The sequence below is a fragment of the Rhinolophus ferrumequinum genome, chromosome 6 (genome assembly GCF_004115265.2).
Source record: "Rhinolophus ferrumequinum isolate MPI-CBG mRhiFer1 chromosome 6, mRhiFer1_v1.p, whole genome shotgun sequence".
NCBI lineage: Eukaryota > Metazoa > Chordata > Mammalia > Chiroptera > Rhinolophidae > Rhinolophus > Rhinolophus ferrumequinum.
Genome location: NC_046289.1, coordinates 85,539,573 through 85,560,848, shown reverse-complemented (window position 1 = coordinate 85,560,848; position 21,276 = coordinate 85,539,573).

Sequence of the window (21,276 nt, the reverse complement as noted above, 5' to 3'; positions counted from 1 at the left end):
TGATACTGAGAACAGAATAACTGGAAATGTTTAAAAATTAGAGAAGATGGTTCCATTTGACTGGGCAATGGTGTGCAGAAAAGGAAATCGTGGGGAAACTGGTCAGAAAAGTGAGTAGTCAGGAAACAGAGAGCCGAGTGTGCCAGTTGCGGGAGTCTGATTTTCACTTTATAAAGTAATGGGAAGTCAAAGATTCCTTAGCAAGAGAGTGACTTGATAAAATAGTTCCCTCAAGAAGATTAATCTTTGTTTAACAGACAAGAAAACTCTTGTGTACAAGGCCAGGTTCACGATCAAACTTTATAGTAATTTCTGTTACGATAGCATTTAGTAGCAAGATCATCATTTTAAATCTCAAACATAATGTCTTCCCACTGCCCAGAATACTCTCTCAGGCTACCAACTTTTCTGTGTGTTCAGGGAATGAAAAATCATGTGAAAAATAGCCTATGTCAGTCATAATTAGAAAGTCTCCCTCTGCTGGAGGGAGGAGCAGGGCAGAACAGGATGAATAGTTAATTAATAAAATGATTTGCACCCATGTTTGCCAACAAGGGGCACATCCTCCGGGAAGCTTTTCTGGATGCCTCACAATCTCTCCTCACCTCAAATGGATGGGTGGACTTACTTCTTTCATAGCCCACAACCACCAGGCACATATTCTTAACTTATTCAAATAACTTACAAAGTCATTAATGCACAACTTCATTCCTGATAATTAGTGAAAATATCTTTTTCTACAGGGTTATTTTCCATGTTAATTATGTATAAATAATAGTAATAGTCATAGACATTGTGAGTCTTATTTTGAGGTATTAATATATGGTAAACTCAATATATTTTTTTTTGCACATTTTAAGAATATGAAATGGGAGCAATGGTTGTCACTCCATGAAATTTAGCCAACATCTGTTAGTTGTACTTCAAATATAATAATCTCTATTTATAGAAAATGCTTCCTCCAACAGTTCATGAATTTTTACTTTTAATTTCAGATTTGCTTTACAGTTTAAAAATAAAAAGGACTTAAAATTAAATGTAAAGTTTTTATCTGTGGAAAATACATCTTTATTTAACAAAATTAGAAAAAACATATAAGCAAAATAAAAATCTTTAATCCTTTCCCATTCAAAGATAATGACTATTAATACAATATTGTATCTATCCTTCTAGATACATATGTAAAGAGGAGCATACTGACACATTATTTTCTAGTTATATATTGAACAATATATTGTGAACATCTTTCTATGGAAAACATATTCAGCTGTGATATACAGTGCTTTTTGATAAATACCATTTTATTGTATAAATATGCCATAATTCATTTAACTTATGTGCTTTTGTACATGTAGAGTGTTTCCAATATTTCCATTTTAAAAGCAGAACTTTTATGATCATGCTATGAGTAATCATTTCTTAGGACACATTTATAGAAGTCTGATTTCTAGGTCAAAGGACAGGCACATTTTAAAGGGTTTTGATGAGTATTGACAAATCTTCCAAAAATCTTAAACCAATTTAATTTCCTTCTACAGTGTATGAAAGTGGCCATTTTCTTAAACACTAGACCTTATGATTATACTTTGTTTACGTGAATATTTTATAATGCATATTATTTTTGTGATTTCTTCGTTTTTGAGTTGTGTCCTGTGCCCAATTAAAAATTTATATATTTGGGATTTTCCACTCTTATGTTTAACTCTTCATTTATATGTTGCAAATATATTTTTAATATGTTTACTGTTTTTATACTTTTTCTATATAAAATAGTTTAAACTTGTACACGTCAAATCTATCCATCTTTCTCTTTTATGATTTCTGGATTTTTTTGTCAGGTTTAAAAAATCTAGCACACTTAAGATTATATAAATCCTCATTAAATTTGTTCATATTATTCTTATGAATTTTTGACATTTCTTTAATCCATTTGGAATTTATTTTGGTATGTAGTGGCAAAGTAGTAGTTTATCCCTATTTTGCAGGTAGCTATCCAGTTGTCTCAATACTATTTGGTGAAAATTCCATCCCTTTTCACTGTTGCCCCATTTAATTACTTAACAAATTTTTATAGATGGATGGACCAGTCTGAGGATTTTCTATGCTTTTCTTTTAATCAAGATTCCATTCCTCAGTCAATACTGTGGACTTTATTTTAGCTTTATAAAACCTTGTGATAGCTGATATGGTATGGTATGAGGTCCTCACGGCTGATTTGTTTTGTTTGTTTTGTTCAAACAGAAATTGTGCTAGTCTCACATGTCTATTCCTTAGTATTTTTGAGTATGTTGTGAAATTTTTCAACCATTTAAAAAGGCATATAGAATAATAAAATGAACACCCATGCACCCACCAACATCAGAAAGCTTTTTTTGAGTTTATTTATATCTTAATATTATGTCAATGTATACACTTGTTTAACATTGATGGCATTCAATATTATGTTTGTGAAGTTGGTGCAATTGATATATGTAGTTCTCGTCTTTCATTTTCATTGTTTCTTAATCCATTGTGTGAATGAAATATATCATGTAAATTATTTATCCATTGCCTTGCAAAGGAAGCTTTATGTGGGTTTTTTGTTTTGTTTTGTTTTTGCTATGAACTTCTTGTCCTTGTCTCCATATATACATGTAGGAATTTCTCAAGGATATATACTTATAAGTAGAATTGCTGAGGGTGGGGTATACATCTCTTCAACTTTATACTAAGTATGGTCCCATTGCTCTCTAGAGTGGTTGTACATTTGCTTTGTTAAACTAACAGTGTAGAAGTTTCCATTGTTCCACAGTCTCACCAGGTTTTAGTGTTTTCAAGCTTTTAAACTTTCAACAATCTGATTGATTTATTCTTCTAGATGAACTTTAGAACTCTCTTGTCAAGTTCTGATAGAATTTTTAACTTCATATACGTATTTTCTAAAATTAGGTGGAATCTAAAGAACAGAATAAATGAACAAACAAAACAGAAATAGACTTAGAGATACAGAGGACAAACTGATGGTTACTAGATGGGAGGAGGGGTTGGTGAGATGGGTGAGAAAAAGTGAAGGGAGTAGGAAGTACAAATTTGTTAGTCACAAAATAGTCACAGGGATGTGAAACACAGTATGGAGAATATAGTCAGTAATATTGTAAAAACTATGTATAGTGTCAGATGGGTACTAGACTTACTGGGGGGATCACTTCATAAATTATATAAATGGCTAACCACTGCACTGTACACCGGAAACTAATATAAAATAATATTGAATGCCAACTAATATATATATATATATATATATATATATATATATATATGTGTGTGTATATATATATATATATACACTAATATATATATAAATATATATATACTAATAGGTATATATATATATATATATTAGTGTGTGTGTGTGTATATATATATATGTGTGTGTATATATATATATATATATATATATACCATTGGCTACATTCTCTATGCTGTACTTTACATCCCGTGACTATAAAGTACAGCATAGGAAATGTAGCCAATGGTATTAAAATAGCTATGTATGATGTCAGATGGGTAGTAGACTTGTTGGGGTTATCACTTTTATTAGACTTGAGGAGTATAAATGGCTAATCATCATGTTGCTTTGTACACCTGAAACTAATAAAAAAATAAGAATTTTAAAAATTAAAAAAAGAAAAAATTAGAACCTATATACCAGGGGTGCCAAAAAAAGTACACATTTTAAGAGATGTTGTCTATGAATTACTTTTCAAAGTTGAATTGAATTATGGCAGCAATGTGTAGTATGACGTTTGCTCAAAACATGGCGTTAATCAAATGATTGTTAGCATTATTCATCATATTACAATTTTAATACAGTTTTTTCCTTTCTTAAAATGTGTATACCTTTTTTTGGCACACTCTGTATATAATATGAACTCTGCCCATCTCAGACCATGATTTTTCTTTCCAATATTTTCTTTTGCCTGTTTTAAACTTTTGTCCTTTTTCATAGTCTTGAACATTGCTTAAGTTAATTCATATACTTTGCATGTTTGTTGCTATTGTGAATGAACTTTTTCCAAAAGTTGATTTTTTAAAGCCAAAAATTTACTTTATTCTTTTATTGACTTTGAATTTAAGTAGATTAGTGCCCCCAAAAGATAGGAAATATGCTAAGAACAAATAGCTGAGTACATTCATAGCATTATCTAAAATGTCAAATAAAAGGTCAGCACTGAAATTAAATTTCAATACCATTATAAACACTGCTGGTCCCCTTCATTTGATCTGCCCCATTCTCTAGAAGCCCTATTTTTCTTTAAAAAAAAAAAAAAAAAAAAGTCACCTTCAATGACTTCTTCTCCTAACAGGCTGGTAACCTTGAGATGATCCAGAATTCATCACATGGAGAAGTGGGCAGAGAATGGGCAACTCCTTCGGGACCCCTGTCTCCAGGACACTTTGCACCACTTTATAACACCTTACCAAGTTTTGCGAGCAGTTGTAAGGACAGTGCTTAACCCTTAGCTTTAACCATATGCTCACAACTCAAAGGCAGGAGGAAGAATAGGCACTCCTACCTCAACACCCTGCCCTTTCTCTCTGAGCACGTTCCCCTCAGCCACAGGCATTATTGAGCACCTACTGTGGACCAAGGGCTGGGTCTGATGCTGTTAGAAAAGGGAGGAGATATAAAAAGAGCCTAAGACATGGTTCCTGTCCTCAAGGAGCATACAGTCTAGCTGGAAAGAGTGATCTTCTTTTCACTATTTCCTTTTGGGCTCTGAGTGTGTCCCTCCTGCAATCACCACTCACTGGCCCTCAGCTGTGGGTTATTTTGGACCACAGCACTTCCCTTTCTAAAGTGGGCATGCAGAATTAGAGAACAATTCAGTGCTTCTAAAGAGTACTCTCATTTTTTCTATACTTCTCTCAGCTGCATCCAATTATAATAGATGATGATAGATAGATAGATAGATAGATAGATAGATAGATAGATAGATAGATAGATGATTGACAGATAGATAAGTAGATAGATAGATAGATAGATAGATAGATAGATAGATAGATAGATAGATAGATAGATGGGATAGAGATATTCAAAATATTTGGGGTATTTGAGTGTTTGTGTCACTCTGTGAAGTGGAACAATGGAAATATTCTTCTAGTACCCCAACTGGTAGAGGGCCTAATTTAATGCTGCTGTGTCTCAACAGTGACAGACAGGTACAAAGGACACCACTATTTCCCTTTGGACTCTGACTGTGTCCCTCCTGCAATCACCACTCACTGGCCCTCAGCTGTGGGTTGCTCTGGATCACAACACTTTCCTTTCTAAAGACATTATGTTGAATTCCCAGCCCTGTATAAGCAATCTCTGGCGTGAAACAGTAAACTACCTTGCTTCTCAGAACTTTGAAAGGAGTGGAAAAAATGTCCAGAACCCTGTGTACCTGGGATTAATTTTACCTCCGTTTAAAAAGAAATAATAATTCCTCCATCCAGCCCATGGCATTAGACCGACACTTGGAGTAACATCTAGTGTGAGAGAGATTAATCTGCTCATTTATCTTGCATTACGGTGTACATCGTTAAAGACCCAAATACAAAAGATATACACACAGTCTTGAAGATTAAAAGTAAATTGCAAGCTATTTTGATTCTTCAGAGGGCATTAATAGTATCACATTCCTTAATCTTTTGTTGAGGATTTACCAAGTAGTTTCATAAATATGATCTCCTTTAATTCCCACAACAGCCCAGTTGAGTAGGCTGAGCAGGTAATATTATTCCCATCAAATCCATGCATCTTTAGGCTAGACGGGACTTGAAGACCTACCCTGCAGGTAAGAAAATAGGTTCAGAGCAGCAGAGTTGGCACAACTGATAGAAATGGGACCAGAAAACCTAGTTTTGACATCCAGACCCGTTGCCTTTCGACTAGATCACGATGCCTCATCTAGCTCAAGTAGGGAAAGCTAAAAGTGGTCACTTAGTCTGTAGATGACCACAAGAGAAGGAGGGAGGGTGAGGTGCTCAAGGGTTTATACAGAAGAATGTCTCTGTTTTGTAACAACATCAACTGAGACCCTCACATTCAAGACTCCATTCACAGTATGAGGTATAGAACCCCTTAAACCTCCTGTGGTTTGTGTGCCCATGTTACAACTGATGCAGAAGTGAAAAGCCCTTCAGTCAGCTTTTCCAACTCCAAGGGAACATTGGTTCCCAGTCAACACATCCTACCTGGCTTTTTCACGGGATGCTTAGGTCTGGAATATGAGAATCTCTGAGAAAAAAAGATCATCTCTAAGGCTGACTGTGATGTACAGGGCTCAAACTTAGTCCAAAATCTTGAGACCCCCTTAGAATAAATTTCATCTACAATGGAACCAAATTTTAAAGTTTCCCCCCAGAATCAAAGCCATGGAATGCTTTCAGAACAAGAATAACTTTCCAGCCCATGGCTCCTAAAACTAACACTTCTATGAGCCCAATGATGTAGTGACAACATCAGGCAAAGTGACAGCCAAGCTAGGAAGGGAATGAGAGACCAGTTATTTTATCGGGAGACTTCTGTGTCTACCTTCATATTAAACAGCTGATATGGGAGATGCAAAGGTGAAACAGGTTACCTAAGGATTATACTGCAACCTCCTTCCCCTTGTGAGGCGGGGTAGTGTATGGCCACCTAGCTAAGCTCTTTACTTGGCAAGCCACCAGACATTTGGAACAGACAACTGGGTCACCATGCTCCTGTGACATCAGCACTGTTCAGACACCGGAGCGAGTAAGACAGGAATTTGATCTAAAGATTGGTTTTGGAGAGAACTACACTCAGACTGGAAGGCTGAGCCCTGAAAAAGATCTGTCTCACCAGCTGGCCAAAATAAATACGTGCAAAAATAAAAGAAAGGAGGAGAAAAGCAGATTATGAATAGTTTTTCCAGACATGCAATTCTACACCTAAGGCCAGATATACACTTTAGAAAAAAAAAAAAAAGTACCCTAGTCTTTTGAACTATTTCGTCTCTGGGAACAACCTTATTTTATTTTAAATTTGCTTTGATTCAAAAAACAGAGTGAGGTCAAGGAACCTATAAGCATTTATGTAGAAGTTTGTTATACTGTACATAAAAGCACATTAATACAAGACAGAAATGCACGTCACTTGATTATTACTGATATAAAACATACATGACTACCTTCTATGTCCTGACAGTTAGCACTGACTTTTTGTTGTGAATTCCATGTTCACATTTTAAAATCTGTTCCCTTTTTGAGAGATCGAATTTTTCCCCAAATATTAAGTTAATTTATTTCAACAAAAACACATTAAATGCTTACCATGTGCTGTGCAATTCATTATTGATGCAGGACCTCTTGGCGTTTATGTTGAGGAGAGGAAGAAGAGAAAGGGAGTGAAATTCTCCTTGGGGAAATAAAACTGACAAGAGACCTGTTTCAATGGTAATCTTCATGTAACTTAGGAAAGTGCGTATCGAATTTGAAGAGGTTTTAACTCCCATTAAGAAGAGGTGGTCTATTTTGTTTCTGCTCATAATGAACACGGTCATCTTGTTGTATTTTGAAATGGTAGTATGCATCGATTATTTGCAATACCACAGTCCCAAATAAAGACAATATCCGTGAAACAAAATGATCGTGATTAATATATTAATTACTATGTGCTAAAAGTTTAACAGCAATTATGTAACTAATAAGTAGATTGTTTAAAAGTAAAGTCTTCAATGGCAAAGAAATAATTCATCCAAATACTATATTATTATGTAAAAGGTAAAAAGATATAATGAACTGCTGTATTCCTTTGTTCTAATACTCTCAGGCCTAAGAAAGCAGGATGTTTACAACCGTCCATATCTTAAATAGCTTTTTAATGACACTGGTCTTCTTTGGTTAAATTATGTCACATAAAATCTCCCAGAGAAATGAAAAAGAATACAACAAAGAATAAGACATATAGTTCCCAGACACCTTCCACAGCCCTGCTGATACGCTCATCCGTTACCAAACACGCTTTCAAAGCAGCCACTCTGACCTTTGTAATGAGCTTCTTTTGAGAATCACAACTGTCATAAAAGAAAAAAGATCTTATTAACCAAGAAAGTTCGTATCCCACATAAGCCTCACATATTAAATATTGCGTAATCCATTCACTGGGGAGCAGGAAAGATCAAAATTTTAAGTACAGTCATCTCAAATGAGCTTAAGTGAATGTTTTTATATTTGGATAATAACTTTGAACCCTAAATTATGAGTAAACATTTTAATACAAAGCACATAAACACTTTCCTTTATTTTTAACAATTTAGCTAAAACTGTTAATTATGCCTTTGATGCCTGACCCATTTATACATGAGGCATATACTATAAAGGAAAGTCAAAGAGAAGATGCCTTTATTTGGGTACCACATAGCATAACCAACTTTCCATATCAAAGGATATTTATTCTTCTCCATTACCATTTAAGATAGATTGGAAAGGTACTCAGGAATATCAATCTTTATATAACCTGCCCAAGTTACTGTTGAATACCCAATTTTTGATGCCAAATAGTTAAAAACACGATTTTGAAAACTCTCAAATCAAAGAAATATGGATCATAAGGGATGAACAATATAAACTTTCAAAAACAAATCCACTCATGTCCTGTTGATGCTGCATCTATAATACGCACTTACCCACATTAATGATGTCAGTTTTTGTGGTAAAGCTCAGATTCATTACATTTCTTTCATTGTGTCTAGCACAACATGGTGCCCATTTAATAAAAATCTTTGATGATGCTTACAAACTCCAGCAGAATTCCCAGTTACTATAAGGATATCTTACTTTAAAAAAAATTTTTTAACAAGTTATACTCACCAATAGCAAAGATTCTAGCATTTACTTGTCACTATTTTTAAATACCCTTTTTCAGTCAAAAGACAACTTCTGAGTAATGCAGGACTTCTCAAACTTGAATGCACAGACAAAGCACTTACAGATTCTGACTCTGATTCTGATTCTGCGGTAGGACTGCGATTCTGTGTTGTTAACATGCTCCCAGGTGAGGCTGGGGCTGCTTGTCCACAAATCACACTTCAGGTAGCCAGAGTAGAGAAATATTGCTAGAAAACCTCAGCACCTTACTGAAGTGTTCCTTGGATTTGAATAAGTTTTATTATAAAGAGGCATAAGAGGGTAAAGAGAGTCAAATATATGATGATGGAAGGAGAAGTGACCCTGGATGGTGAACATACAATGTGATATATAGATGATGTATTATAGAAGTGTACACTTGAAACCTATGTAATTTTATTAACCATTGTCACTGCAATACATTTAATCAAAGAAAAAGAGGCTCATCTCAGACACTAGCCACCTTCTCAGCTAAATTAATGACCACCATTGCTGTGAAGACAGAAACTTCAAATGCAAAATATAAAGCATTAAGAGTCTAGCTCTAATTTAAAGAATTAAATTTATCCTTCTCCCACTGAAACACGCATTCGTTAATCAAGCATCAAACATCTGTTGAGCATCAACCAAGTGCCATTGTCTGGCAAGACAGAATTTTTTAAAAAGGCACAAATTTTCTATTTAAGGAGTTTGTAGTATGGTAGGAAGGATGAGATATCCTCCTCCAACACAAATAACTGTACCCTGATGTAAAAGGGACCAGTGTCCTCCAACAAGTGAAAAGCTGGGGGAGGTGGGCCCGAGGAGAGACTCAATGTTGTGTGACTCAAGGCTTCCTGAAGGAGGTGGGAGTCCCCCTCTGAAGGAGGAGGTAGGTTGAATATTGAGAGATACAGAGTGAGAAATGGTCTACACAGCCACATCGGTAGAAATTTGGATGTTTCTGTTAACATTTTGTAGGGAAGATGTCAAAAAAATTTGCCTTCATTGGCTGATGTGAGCTTTTGTCTGTTAGCTTTTATCTGTTACTGCATGTGAGGTGATGGCTAACTTAGCGTTAAAACAATGCTGTCTGTGATTAGGGGTTGAGTAAATTCCCCCTTTGGTCTCATTCTCCTGAGTAGGGGAGATATGAGACAATGTTGCTTTCTGTTCCTCCTGCATCAGCAGATGAAGAGAAGAAGTAGCTAAGTTATGTCAGGATGACGTGCCAGACAGGTTGCCAGGCTTTGGAAGGCCTTGGGTCGATAGCCCTAAGCAGAAACAGTAGATATTGCTTGTCTGGATGAACTAGTCCTTCAGCCGGATAAGCAATATTTTTATCATTGACTGCCAGACCCTCCTGGAACTGACCATTCCTGGAGGGGGAGACAGGAACAAGGAGCTTGGCTCTAAGAGTATACATCTGAGAAAATATATAAGACAGACCTCGGTAGGCAGTGTAATTTTTTGTCATTTGGTCGTTTGTCATTTCGTCATTTCGTCATTTGGTCATTTGGTGATTCTTCATCATTCTAACATTTTGAAGAGTTCCAGCAACATGCATCTTACAACACCAGGGGATGTCCTGACTTCCAGCTGCGAACCTGGTGAGGTCTGGCTGGTTCCCGACCTCTCCAGTGTTGTTCGCTATGGTTAGCCTTCTTGAGAACTTGTTAATACCTTAAAAACTTATATACAGCTTGCAGCTTACAGTATCAGAAGATGCTCTGACTTCTAGCAACAACAACAACAACAACAACAACAACGGCCACGTTCTTGGGAACTAGCAAGCAGCGGAGTGGGAGACGCCTGAGTTTCCCTCAGCTGCAGACCTGGCCAAGGTTTTGATTCCTGACCTTTCCACTGTTGTTTTTCTTACGGTTTTGGCATCTACTGTGATAGTTGCTTTCCTATAAAGCTTATTACTGCTTTTGGATACTCTGTACTGATGTTATTTGTGTATTTAGCCAAGTGATTTTTTTGTCAATAGTAAACATATGTTGAGATCTCTTAAACTTATGTGTATGTGTACTTCTTTGACATGATATTGTTATCAATGTATATAGTTTAGTCTTAACCACCTTTACTTTCTGTTATTAGCACATTCTTTTAAGTACCTTTGTCTTTTGCTATTACATATTGCTAAATAAATTGACTGGATATTGCTAGCTAAATTGATTAGATATTGCTAAATAAATCAATAAATCCCTCTCTGTCGTGTGCGCCTCCTCCTTTCTACCACCCGCTCGTCATTGCACATTTTTATTTCTACAACCAAAATGTTTAACATTTAACATTAAGGCCTGAAGTGTGCATTCTCAATAAGCATCCCAGCCTACTCTGACGTAGGTGGACCACAGACCCTTTATAGAAACACTGAGTTAAGATATAGTCCCAGAATTTTAGGGCATGTTTTATTAAAACGTTTTCCAGGACTTCAAAGATTAGCACAAAGCTCTAGAGTTCTCCAAGTGGAGTTCCTAAACAAGCAGCATTAGCATTACCCAGACATTCCACAGACATGCAAGTTCTCGGTCCCCGTAGGTCCTACTGAATCAGAAACTCTGGGCCAGAAACTAGAATTCTGTGGAAACAAGTCTTCCACACTTAAGTTGGAAAACCACTGGACTAGATCTTCTCTGCTTCAAATGGGTAGGGATCTCCTCAGGAGCTTATTGAAATGCAGAATCTTGAGCTTCCCCTACCCCCAGCGAATCTGATTTAAAACAATTGTGGTAAGGCCTGAAGTATGCATTTTCAATGAGCACCCCAGCCTATTCGGACAAAAGTGAGGCACAGACCCCATTTTGAGAAACATTGTCTCAGAATAGGGATAAAAGAAATAAAAAAGGATGTGAAGGGATTCAACAAAAACAGATAGGAAAGGAAGAAAAAAAGTAAAACAAGTCTTTATTTATTCATATGAAACTAGCCAAAAGGGAAAAAGTTTGATTCTGAATGTTCTGGAAAGAAAATTAGATCCAGAAATCTGATACCTAAGTAATTCACACATTTCATGAAGTTTGATAGACAGTTCCATGAGGATTTTTTAATAGCCAGAAACAATTCCTCTTTTATAACAGAGGTCTCTGAGTATGACTCTTCTTGACATTACAAGTGTAGAGAAATCGCTGGAGTTCTTCCCTGTTTGATGGCCAAGAATTTGATAAGCCATTGCCATTTTTAAAGAACTGTCGTTTATTGCTTGTGGGTCACAGGAGGCCTTAATGACAGAAATTACTCTTAAAGCCTTGTCCTGTTTAGAGAACTAGGTCAGTATTAGCCATTTCCTGTCAGAGTTTCCTTTCTTTTTCTTGTAAACTTTCAGGGATAAATCTCAGAGAGACTTAGTATCTAGAAAATAAAGTTCTGGCTCAGTAGCAGCTACAACCTTATAACATAGTGAGGTTAATTACTGAGATTTTAAGGTTCAATTTCATCCTCTAATCCTCCTCATTTCAAAACAAAATTGAATTGCCCACTTTGGGTCTAGGCTATTCCAAACAGAGGATAAAACATGGAGTTCCTGAAATCCTCAAGGAGGCATATAATTTCTAGGGCACGAAGAGACAGAGTTTCTAGGGCACAGATCTCCCCAGACCTGCAGGCTGTTGACAGGCAGCCCCCTTAAACAATATGGGCCTTGGCATCTGTCCTCCCTTCTGCAGTTTAGAATCGAAGTAAAGACAAAAGGCCTTGGAGTCAGACTGGTCAACCCCGTAAGTAATGTGTGACGATAGGCAAATGACTTAATCTCTATCCGCTTTAGTTTTCTCATCTATAAAATGGGCACGTGAATCATAATAACATCATAGGGTGGTTGTAATAATTAAAGACATAATACATATAGAGCATTTAGAAAATATCTTGACACTCAGTAAGCACTTGAATGTTTTTATTATTCCACATATTTTATACAGCATAGAATGGATCTTAGTAGATATGAAGATGGCACTTAAAATATTATATAAAAAACATTGTATCATTGAAAGTACTTTGAGAAATGAATCACTTTTCACAGAGTTAGTGAGGAATTCATTAGAATCCTAGAGAAAAAACAAAGAGAGGAGCTTCAGCTTTTTTTATCCTGCTTATTGGTATTTCCATTTCAAAGTATTCCTGAAACGGCATTCCACAAATTTATCAGGTAGCATGGGTTTGTATTCTGGTTTCTGCCTTAAATATGGGAACTTGATGGGCTACCTCATTTCTCTTGACACAAGTTTTCCCATCTGAAAAATGGGCTCATGAGCACTTGCTGTGGAGGGAGCCTCAGGAACAGAGTTGCTGTGTGGCTGTGGGTGGAGGCATCTGCTGTTTCATGGTCCCCAGCAATGGAGAAAAGTGAGTGCTGACACCAACGGATATTTCACACATCCCAAAGCAGCCACCCAAAAGGGAGAAATGTCTCCAAAGTCCTGTCTTTTGTCATTGAAATTCATGTGAATTTTTAATGTACTGTTCCATGACATAACTGTATCTTTTTAAATTTTTTTATTAAATTTATTGGGGTGACATTGGTTAGCAAAATTATATAGGTTTCAAGGGTATATTTCTATAATACATCATCTGTATATTGCATTGTGTGTTCACCACCCAGAGTCAGTTCTCCTTCCATCACCATATATTTGATCCCCCTTACCCTCATCTACCACCCCCCTACCCCCTTACCCTCTGGTAACCACTAAACCATTGTCTGTGTCTATGAGGTTTTTTTTGTTTGTCTTTTTCATTTGTTGCTTTCAGTTTTACATCCTACATATAAGTGCAGTCATATGGTTCTCTATTTTTTCTGTCTGAGAATTAAATGAAATAGAGAACAAAAAGAAAATAGAAAAGAAATTAATGCAACAAAGAGCTGGTTCTTTGAAAAGATTAATAAAATTGAGAAACCCCTGGCTATACTCACTAAGGAAAAAAGAGAAAGACACAAATAAACAAAATTGGAAATGAAAGAGGAGAAATTACCATGGCTACCACAGAAATACAAAGGATCATCCAAGAATACTATGAAGGACTATATGCCACCAAATTTAATAAAATAGAAGAAATGGCCAAGTTCTTAGAAACATATAACTCTCCTAAACTAAATCACAAAAAAACTGGAAAATCCAAATAGACTGATCAACAATAAGGAAATTGAAATAATCATCAAAAACTTCCCCAAAAGCAAAAGTCCACGACCAGATAGCTTCACTAGTGCATTCTACCAAACATTCAAAGAGGATTTAATTCCTGTCCTCCTCAAACTCTTCCAAAAATTGAAGAAGAGGCAATACTTCCTAACTTATTTTACGAGGCCAACATTACCTTGACACCAAAACCTGGTAAGAATAACACACAAAAAAGAAAACTACAGACCAATATTTCTGATGAATACAGATGCAAAAATCCTAAACAAAATACTAGCAAATTTAATACAACAATACATTAAAAAGATTATACATCACGATCAAATAGGGTTCATTTCAGGGGCATAAGGATGGTTCAACGAACACAAATCGATCGATGTGATACACCACATCAACAAAATAAAGGATAAAAATCATTTGATCATATCCATAGATACAAAAAATGCATTTGACAAAATACAACATCCATTTATGATTAAAACACTTAATAAAATGGGTATAAAAGGAAAGTACCTCAACACAATAAAAGCCATATATGATAAACCCTCAGCTAATATCATACTTTCCCTCTGTGATCAGGAACAAGACAGGGTTGCCCTCTGTCGCCAGTGTAATTCAACACAGTATTGGAAGTCCTAGCGAGAGCAATCAGGCAAGAGAAAAAAATAAAAGGCATCAAAATTGGGAATGAAGAAGTCAAACTGTCACTTTTTGCAGATGGCATGATTTTTTATATAGAAAACCTTAGTCTCCACAAAAAAACTATTAGAAAAAAGTGAACACATACAGTAAAGTTGCAGGATACAAAATCAACATACAAAAATCCATTGCATCCCTATATACTAACAATGAAATTTCAGAAAAAGAAATGAAAAAAACAATTCCTTTTGCAATTGCAACAAAAAGAATAAAATACCTACCGTGTTTCCCCGAAAATAAGACCTAGCAAGACCATCAGCTCTAATGCGTCTTTTGGAGCAAAATTTAATATAAGACCCAGTCTTATTTTACTATAATGTAAGACCAGGTTAATATAATAAATATAATAAATATAATATAATATAATATAATACTGGGTCTTATATTAATTTTTGCTCTAAAAGACTCATTAGAGCTGATGATCTAGCTAGGTCTTATTTTGGGGGAAACACGATAGGAATAAATTTAACAAAGGATAGTAACGATCTATACACTGAAAACTACAAAGCATTACTAAAAGAAATTGAAGAAGACACAAAGAAACGGAAAGAAATTCCATGTCCATGGATTGGAAGAATCAACATAAGTAAAATGGCCATATTATCCAAAGCAATCCGCATATTTAATGCAATCCGCATTAAAATACCAATGGTATTTTTTCAAGAAATAGAACAAAAAATCATCAGATTTGTATGGAATCACAAAAGACCCCAAAGCCAACGCAATCCTGAGATAGAAAGAACAAGGCTGGAGGTATCACACTCTCTGACTTCAATTTGTACTACGCAGTGACAGTAATCAAAACAGCATGGTACTGGCAGAAAAACAGACACACAGACCAATGGAATAGAACTGAGATCCCAGAAATAAACCCACATATATATGGGAAGATCATTTCCACAAAGGAGCCAAAAACATACAATGGAGAAAAGAAAACCTCTTCAATAAATGGTGCTGGGGAAACTGGAAAGCTACGTGCAAAAGAATGAGACAAGACTGCTGTCTGTCACCATATACCAAAATTAACTCAAAATGGATCAAAGGCAAGGCCTAAATATAAGACGTGAAATAATATGTTGCATAGAAGAAAGCATAAGCAGTAAACTAGTGGACCTTGGGTTTAGCTATATCTTTTTATGTGAAAATGTTTTAAATTGCTTTCCCGTTAAATTACTTCAATTTCTCCCTCCTCTCTCCCTCTAATACTCCACAAGTAAAAGTGATACTCCTTGGCTACCCACTTCTTCCCCTAGAGATAAGGATATCCCTTTCAGAAACCCTAGAGGTAAGTTCTATGCAAAAACCACATTTTTACAACCAAGCTACAATGAGTTTAATGTAGTAAACTAGTTCCCAGATTGCCAAGGATTTTCACTTCTCAGATATTCTTCTCCCACCTTTCTATTCACCACCAAAGATTCAATATAGGATATTTGTGTGAACGCACAGCACGGGGATCGAAAGTAGGAGATACAATACTAGAGAAGCCAGCATTCCGTGGAGATGAGAATGTTCTGTGGAGCTATTACATTACTCATACATTATTCAGCATAAATAACACCCAGAAAAATTTTGTTGAGATGTGTCCCCTATTTCAAAGACACTGAGTTGTACGATAGAATTTGTAGATTTTCTAAATAGGGCCCCAAGACTTTAATGAAACCATTGCCCTATCATTTTTAAGGAAAAAAGAGCTCATCTCTATTTTTTGTGTAATAAAACACCTTAATTTGGACACTAAAATTCTTATCTGGGTCTTCAAATTTAAAAAAGAGATTTATTCTTAGCTTATAATAAATGGTGTTCTCCCAGTGTAAAAAATATCAGAATATTGTGATTTATAACAAGCTTAAACACACACACACACACACACACACACACACACACACACACAAACGTACTACTGTGCAGTCATAAAGTCATAAAGTATTAAGATAAATTCTCAATTACTTCTTCTTTCTCTAAATGTAAGTCAAGCTAAGTTGATTTGTCGACTTACAAAGACCTCCTATGGAAAGTTTATAGAATAAAAAGAAATGCTTCCTGCAATGTCACTAGGATCTCTAGAACCACATTAAAAATCATACTTTAAAGTGTCAAATATTAAAATATATATATTGTAACAATAAATGGAATTGTCTAATCTACTAACCAATTGAAATTAAAATTAAAGAGCATTTTTATATTAGGAATGCAAATGATGCTTTTTCTACTTAATGATTTATTTCTTATAAGTGATGGTTATAAAGTTATACATATCATCAGCATAAACCACTGGTCTTTTAAGATTTCTTTCTCTGATAATTTGTGTCATGAAGTTGATAGATATGTCAAGACAAGGTTTTCAGTGATTAATTTTTTTTTTCTTTTCCTCAGAGGTTTTGGAGATCTTTATACTTTTGGAGCAGAGCTCTAAAGTAAAGCAGAATCACCACATGAGTACATGCAAATCAATATCATCTCCTTTTGCAAGTAAATTAAAATTGTAGTGCTGGGAAGATAAAAGACTTCAACTGATTCACAGGTTTAAACAGCAAATTTTATGTTTTCATTGGAAATTTTAACTGACTATGATTACTACCCTATGTGTTTTACAAAAATATTTTTTTAAGGCTAAGTTTTCCCAAAGAGATGGTCTGGGTGCTTGGATCTGAGGTGCTTTATGGGCAAGACCTGTCTGAACGAGCTGGTCTGCCCAAGGGGCACTGCCACCAGCTCAAACTCAGCATCCACAGTAGCACCCAGAGAAAAAGGCAATGTGCCTCTTTTACAATCTTAAATGTTGCCTCAAATAATTTAACATAGGAGCCAGCGGAGACATTTTTATATTTTTCTTATTATAAACCCAAGACGTGCTCCATGATTTAAAAAATTAATAAATCAGACAATGCAAAAAAAAAAAAAGTAAATAAATCAGAGAATGCAGAAGTGTCAAAAGTAAAAAAAAATCAAACTGAGGTTCCTTAAACCTCCCACATACCTCTATCAACGAATCCTACACCAGAAATATATTCTCCACACGTACTCACTGTTAAAGGCTGGTGTATTAAAAATATTTAAGACTTTTTATGAAAATATAATGGGTATATTCTGTATATGTATGATTTTACAATAAAGTAGAATTATACTATAAATATATGAAACCAAATTTTCATTCGCTTTTTTGCTAGAATAGAATCAGAAACAGAAGAAGTAGTTGAATTGCCAATGGTTTAGTGGATTAAAGCTATGACACTGGTACTCTCCATTTAATTTGTGGGAATTTACCAACTAATAAGAGGTCAAAGGATCAGAATGTTCCTGTCTATTCTTTAGAGCGCCAGCTCAGCAGACAGAGCCAGGAACGTGCATAGAAATGTCTGCACTCTGACCATTCCTTCCCCCATTGTAGATTCAATGCCCCCTTGATTAATGCAATCTTCCTTAAGAAGGGGCAGTAAATTAAAATTTTGTTACAGTCTGTTATTCACTATACTTGATTGGGTTACCGCTTGATTAGTCCAATTATAAAAATTACAGTGATTAGTTTGAGATGTTGATACATCATTATTTCAGACATTTCACCCTCATCACCTTTTTTTTTTTCCCACCCTCATCACCTTGGCAGTTGTTTTTCAGCTACCTACTTGTTTTTACAGTAAGCTGGTTTTGTTCATTACGCCTTAATTTTTCCTAATTTCATTTTCTAAGCTTCATCTTATCTTGTGATCCTAAAGGGGCTGTGTGTATGAGAGAGAGAAAAAGAGAGAGAGGGGTGGGGGGAGTTAGGCATTGTGAAAGTTGTGTTGATGATGCTAAGGAACTGTCTACTCAGGAAATGTTAAATAAGAACATCAGTGAGGATGATGCATGCTGTTGTTGCTTTAAACTTTGAAGTTTCTGGGCTTGCCTAGGTTTTCACAGGACACTCACTTTATTGTAGAAATGAATAGTAAAACATATATCTGTAGTGTGTTGGGTCATATTGTCCTGCATACTATGAGTGCTCAGACCTAAATTTTATTTAAATAAATTCAGCAAATATTCATGAATCACCAGCTACGTACTGGGAACTACAAGCACTGGTGGTACAGTGGTGAATAACACAGACCTAATCCTTGTCCCCATAGAGTTTCTAGTCTAGTGGGGAAGACAGCTATTACACAAGGATATACAGATATGAAGCGTATTCCAAAAGATAGATAGCAGTGCCTTGGAAGTGTACAGCAGAAAGATCTAAGCCACCCTTCTAGATGGGCGGAAGGAATCTCTTCCTGAGAATAAATCTGCCAGGCAAAGAAGGGTGAGGAGAGGAAGAGATGTTGCATATTGGATCTTTTAGTAAATGATCATTAAGTGCCTGTTATTTTTGGAAATCAATGATTCTAAGATATTGACTAACAAAGCATTTTTTATGCTATTGGAAGTAGCATACTTCCAATAGTAGATCTTACTACCTCTGGAAGTAAGATCTTGCAACGCGCTAAAAATGTAGACTAAGACACTGAAGACACAGATTACTGCTTCTGGCTCTGCTCCACTGTCCAGGCACCAATCAACTTCTGCCTCTTGCTCATTCTCTTCCTGTCACCCATCTCATGAGGCATTCATTATATGTTTTTCCCTCCCTCTCCCTAATTACTCTTCCAGCTGCACCCAACAAGCAATAACACGATAGAGTACAATGTTCCCCAAAATGTAACATGAGTAACTGGTATAAAGAGAGATTGTTTTAGCTAGAACAAGGACAAACTTTTTAAGTTATGCATTTATTTGTACAAATTCCTTCTTTTTAAAGAAACTCAGTTATTACTCGCAAGTCCATGTGAAGAAATATATTGAGCAAATAAAATTGAGGCAATGTTTGGGTAGCATCGTTACAGTCGGGGTGCTCAAACTGGTGATTTAATCTTTCTGTACCTCATGTATTTCTCCTGTAAAATGGGAATAATAAGACCTGTCTCATTGATAATGGTGAAATGAACATGTCCCTAATTCATAGCTGAGTTTGTGATATATATAGTAAGTTTTTAACAAATGACAATTTTTTTTTCTTCCCTTTCTAACTGCCCACATGCTGACCTTTCTGCTGTCACTTCCTAACTGGCCTTTACTTTTAAAACCAAAACGTAAGATATTGCACATTGACTGTACTTTAAAGTAAAAGCCTGAGATAATCATGTCACTATGCATTTATCTAACGTTAGCTTAGATATACAGATACATAGATACGTAGACATAGAACACAAATATGCACATATATATGTCAGTACCAAACAGAAGTGTTGAAAGACTGGAAATACTTTTTCCACACGGATGATCATTAGGCCAAAAAATTTAATGTCATTATGATAGGCTGTGAGTTTATCTTGTTTTATTTCTAGGTGAAAAAGGAGGAAAAGCAGAGGCTTTTAAAATAGGGAGTGACTCTCAGCTCCACCACTTGCCAGCTGCGTGACCCTAATCATACACTCTGAGGCTCCGTTTCTTCATCTAGTGCTACCTACTACTTTACGGGGCTGTTGACAAATTAGAGACAACGTAGGTGAGGCATGGGACACTATACTGCGCTCACAGGAAGTGCTAAAAGCCATTGTTATGGTTGTTATTCTCGAGTTTATCTACTGCCCTTGACCAACTATATAAAAACCTCATGGTAGAAAAGACGTTGTGATTCTTACTTCATTCATGAGAAAAGAAAAGCCCTAAATTAGTGGGTTTTTTTTTTTTTAATCTTGGAAAACAATATCAGTCAGAGTTCAATGGTAGATAATAGAAGCCATTCGTATTATTTTAAGCAGAAAGAGATTTTACACAAAGAAATGAGTGCTCACATCATCATCAGAAGATCTAGAAAAGCAAGCGGGTTCTAGGCTGGACCCTCGGAATAGCAACACGAAACTGGCCAAACTTGGGGAGAGGCTTTCCTGCCATCAAGAAGAAGCTGGGAAATCAAGAAATGGGCCCCGTAGCTATTGGGTCCTGGAAAATGTACAATCCATCTAGGGTCAAGAAGCCGGGGCCATGGTGGTTGGGCTCCAGAGTAGGGTTGCTTGCTTGTTAAAACACAGGACGCTCATTTCAATTTGAATTTCAGATCAACAACAAATATTTTTTAGTATAAGTGTGTCTCATACAATAGGAAATACTTACACTAAAAAAAAAAATTGTCGTTGATCTGAAATTCAGATTTAACTTGGTGTCACATGTTTACCTGGGCGTCCTCACTTACTCCTCCTTTATCTGAAATTCAAATTTAATCAGGTGTCCTATATTTTTATTTGCTAAATCTGACAGCTCTACCCTAGAGCCACACAGAGCCTGCTGCTTTAATACCAGCAGAAGGGTGGCTTGCATGATGCTGCCTCAATTCAGTCTCAGCGGATTATATCAAATTGGCAGAAATTAAATCACATCAGGAACTCTGGCTGCAAAGACATTTGGGAGACACACTCTTAGCTTTTCATTCTCTGTATTATGGAAGACACGCGAGAAGTATGAAGGGACGTATGAAAAGCAAACAATTCACCGCAATAGCTACACAATAATATTGATTCATTGCATTTGTAATTCGCTTTGTATTTAA